Here is a 4846-nt window from a genome sequence, read left to right as displayed (position 1 = left end):
CACATGATCTCATTCATATGTGGAATCTAAAAAAAAAGTTGATATTATAGATGCAGAGAGTAGAACGGTGGTTACTAGAAGCTGGGGGGTGCAGAGGAGACAGGGAGAGGTTGGCCAATGGGTGTAAAATTCAATTAGGAGGAATAAATTCTAATGTTCTGTGGCACAGTAGGGTGACTTTGGTTAATAGTTAAATTTTGTATACTACACAATAGCTAGAGGAGAGGCTTTTGAATGTTGTCATCACAAAGAAATGATAAATGAATGAGGTGATTGATACAGTAAGTACCCTGACCTGATTATTATACAGCATATATGTATCAAAACATCAGATTGTAACCTGTAAATATATACAAATACAATGTGTCAATTAAAATAAATATTTTTTTTAAAAGTACATTGGCCACATAGGGAGTATCTCCAGATAGAGAATGGCAGAACTCTGTTAAATTGTGAGACACCTAGTTAATGTGCACCAGAGAACTGAATTTAATTGTTGTGGAAAACATCTTGCACATTTGGTGTCTGGAAGTGTTGAGTGTGAGAATAAAAGAAAACAGTTGGTTTTTCCTACAAACAGGGTCAGAAATGCCATGGGAAATGTATTTCAGAAGCCAAGAAAAAAGGCTAACAAAAAAAAGAAAGAAAATTGGGCTGGAAATCAGAAGACTTAAATTCAAATCTAACTCAACTACCTACTAGCCATTAGACTTTCAATTTTTACCTTCCCTGAGCTTCAGCAGTACTATCTGTAGAACGGAAATAATGAAACTGCCCTGGTCACCTTATCAGGTGATTGTACAAATTATTCATAATGAGATAACAATTTCGTTTTGTTTTGTTTTGGCTGGGTAGAGTGTACTTGTTGATGACATGACAAGGCAGAGCTCCCTAAGCCCCTCCCCTTCCTCAGTGTGTCTAGGATGAAAAGTGCATCAAGGAGAGGAGAATTGAGTTGGGGCAAGAACTCCCCAGCATCTGGGGTCCTCTTTCTTTCTCTCGTGCTCTCGCTGGGGCTTATGGTCCAGAGGCTCTTACTCCTTGGAGTCCATGTGGACCATAATGTTCATCACTCTGTTGCTGTAGCCAAATTCATTGTCATACCAAGAAACGAACTTAACAAAGTAGCTGTAGAGGGCAATGCCAGCCCCAGCATCAAAGGTGAAAGAGTAGGTGTCAGTGTTAAAGTTGCAGGAGACAACCTGGTCCTCAGTGTAGCCCAGGATGCCCCAAAGGGGACTCTCCGGTGTCTGCTTCACCATCTTCTATTTTTTTAATTTTTTATTGTAACATAGTTGATTTTACATATCTGTGAGGTAAAGAGTTGAATATCAATACTTGTGTGCAATACGTGACATATTTGGCAGCTTTCTCCAGACAGCAGGTCAGAGCCACACCTGACAACTTTGGGGGTGGGGATACACAAGGCCATAGCAATGAGCATTCCATTCAGCTCAGGGATGATCTTGCCCACAGCCTTGGCAGCACCAGTAGATTCAGGGATGATGTTCTGGGCTGCCCCTTAACTGTCAAGTGACAGTTTCCCAGAAAAGCCATCTATGGTCTTCTTTATGGCAAGGATGGTATGGACTGTGATCATAAGTCCCTCCATGATGCCAAGGTTGTCGTGGATGACCTTGGCCAGGAGGGATAAGCACGTGGTGGTGCAAGAAACATTGCTGATGATCTTGAGGGAGCTGAAGCGCATTACAGTTTCTTGAGACTCATGGTTCCTGCCCATCACGAACACGGGGGTGTCAGCAGAAGGGACAGAGATGATGACTATTTCAGCTCCACTCTTGAAGTGTCCCCAGCCTTTTCCAAGGTAATGAGGCCACCACTGGACTCCACAACATATTCAGTACTGGCATCATCTCATTTGATGGTGGGATCTTGCTCTTGGAAAGTAGAGATAAGCTTTCCGTTGATGACAAGCTTCCCATTCTCAGCCTTGACTGTGCCATTGAACTTGCCATGGATGGAATCATACTGGAACATGTAGACCATATAGCTGAGGTCAGTGAAGGGGTCATTGATGGCAAAAATATCCACGTTGCTGTCGTTGAAAGCAGCTCTGGGGACCAAGAGCCCACTACAGCCAAATCTGTTTACTCCAACTTTTACCATTGTGTCTCAGGGAAGCTGCTGGCACTGTACAAGAAGATACAGCTGTCTGTCCAATGGGGAGGAATAGAGAGTGAATCAGTTTTGAAATCCCATTAGGTATTACTGTCTCTTCATGCATTACCTCTAATTCTTAAAACAGTCCTGTGAAATAAGATTTATGTATCTCATTTTCCTAATGATGAAATAGAGATAAATGAGATTAAATAATTTTTTCAAGGCCTCAGACCCAGAGAGTGATGAGTTTGAGTTTGGACTTACTTATATTAGTTCCAAAGTTGATATACATTTCTTCTTACCCACAGTTTATCAAATAAGATAAACTACTTCGTTGTTTTGTGTGAGGAAAGCAGGCTCCAAACATGAGGTATCATGATTGTTGTCTAATTGGTTACTGAGATGGTTCAGAAATTCTGCAAACACATTGAGAGTTTCTTAAAATTGCCAGATGAAATTATCTATAAAAAGCAAAATTAATATTTAAATGTAAGTATTTTCTTATCCTGTACCCTCGCCTGTAATCTTTGGTACAAACTTTTCACTTCTGCTTTGTTCATCACATTAAATGGGATCGAATGTGAGAAACCTAATCTAAATTACCTAGTGGAGGTCCATGCCACTGCTGAGAGTCCAAAGAAGTCTGGTAGTGAAAGAGCATAGCAGTAACTAATAAGGGGTGACAGAGTGAGGACGTCCGTCCCTTTTCAATTTTCTCTCAATACGTTTGGACTACATAAACGAGGGATCTTAGTTTTGTGCTATTTTTCTTTAAATCTCCCTAACATTTAATAATCTCCCCTTTTATCAAGGAAAGGGCAGCGTCAGGCTCAAATTTCACTGGGAAACCTTGTCTAGCTAAGAGATTTTATAAAATAGCTCTGTTTTTGTTTATTTTCACAGTTATCTTCTATTTATGGCAACTGATTCTGATTTTCTACTTATGATAATGACATCTAGTTTCTTTTTACAGCAAATTTATTTGAATAAAACAAAAGTGAGTCAATTTAAAGAAAGTATTAAGTAAACAATAGCTCACGTGGTACTCAGATATGGCAAAAATCATCAAGATGGTTTGCAGATCACTGAAATATGTGAAATCATGATCTATACCCACCCCCTGAATTTACAAGGAGTCCAAAGTGAGGAGCTAATTATGAGCAAAAACTTGAACTAGAACCCAGTGTCTTCTATCTTTGCTGTCTCCACTATACCAAACTCCCTCCCCAAGTTCTGAAGTGCTTTTTCTCCTTCCCATTGTTTTCTCTCTAAAACTTTCTTTTCTATCACCAAGCTGTTTTTTTTACTGAAATTTAGGTGGCATTTGTTTCTACTGGATCCAAATCACATTGGCAGGTACATCTTAACTGCGTTGTCAAGAAGTTTTTTGCATCACTTTAACTGCATTAAGGTCTACATTCAACTAAAATCCACATGTTCACAACTGAAGACATTTTATTAATAAATGATATAAAAGTTAATAATACTAATTTTTTTTACCTCAGCAAAGTTTAAACAGCACTTGTTCTTGATTTTAAGAAACTTAGCTAAGTTGGGAAGATTCATTATCTAACATCAGTAGTGGCAGTAGTCAGAGATAAATGCTGAGAACATATATGCAGCTTAATTCAATTAATTTTTTTTTTTTTTTTTTTTTTGTGACCAGTAAGGGGATCACAGCCCTTGGCTTGGTGTTGCCCACACCGCGCTCAGCCATTGAGCACACCGGCCATCTCTATATAGGATCCGAACCTGCGGCCTCAGCGCTCCCAGTGCCACACTCTCCCGAGTGAGCCACGGTTTCAGACCCCAATTAATGTTTATTGAATGCCAGCTATTTACCAGTCACAGTGCTCAGCATTGAAAATACAAGATAAATTTACTATCCTAATAGCTATAATTTACTGGGTACATTTAATTTACTATGCCATTTAGTTCTGACAACAGGCCTCTAAAACAGAAGACTGTTATCGATATTTTATAGATGAAGGAACTGGGGTTCACAAAATTTAGATAACTCATGTGGTGCCATATAGCTTGCAAGTGCCAAGATCAGAGTTTTAATCTGTTTGAAGCTAATTCTCATGTTCTTCATGTTACATTATTTTGCCTCTGAGAGTCCTAAGCTTCCATCTTCACAATTTAGCAAGATGTATATGTTGTTTATATACATAAAATAATAGTTTATTTGGAAGGGGAAAAAATTCAAAATATAAAAAGGAAGAATAACAATTTAGAATATTCCAAATGCCAAATGAATGTAATATCCTTTCACATGGCTGGCATTCAAAACTGCATTGAAGTTGAACACATTGGAGGAGTCCTGCTGCCTCGCTTGTAAAGGAAGTCTAGAGTTCAAAGATGTAAAGATGATTTGGAAGTTGTTTGTGGGAGAAAATTGGAATGTGCAAAGGACTAGAAGACTAGAGGAGAGAAGCCAGGAAATGGTGAAGAGCTCATTAAAGCAGAGAGTATATCTTTTCTTTTTTATTATTATTATTCACATACTCATTACTACAAATCATGATTTTTCTTTATGCCCTTTACCCGACCTGTCCTTCAAAGCAAAGAGTATATTTTGATAAACAGAGGAATAGGAGCAGAAAGGTCCACAGGGGCAAGTCATGAAGAAGTTCAATGTTAGGCTTTAGGCTTTATTCTAGAGGGAAGGGATCCATTAATGGTTCTTGCACAAGGGAAGTGTACGAAGAATTGTGTTTTAAGA

At 38.8% G+C, this 4846-nt stretch overlaps 1 pseudogene; it reads right to left on the bottom strand.

Annotated features, from left to right (window-relative positions):
* Positions 1 to 1034: 1034 nt before the first annotated feature.
* On the bottom strand, positions 1035 to 2127 carry LOC134370865 (glyceraldehyde-3-phosphate dehydrogenase-like; annotated as a pseudogene).
* Positions 2128 to 4846: the final 2719 nt, after the last annotated feature.

Source organism: Cynocephalus volans, chromosome 1 (genome assembly GCF_027409185.1).
Source record: "Cynocephalus volans isolate mCynVol1 chromosome 1, mCynVol1.pri, whole genome shotgun sequence".
Taxonomy (NCBI): domain Eukaryota; kingdom Metazoa; phylum Chordata; class Mammalia; order Dermoptera; family Cynocephalidae; genus Cynocephalus; species Cynocephalus volans.
The sequence above is the reverse complement of the archived record's forward strand: the minus strand, read 5'-3'. Positions and strand labels throughout refer to the sequence as shown.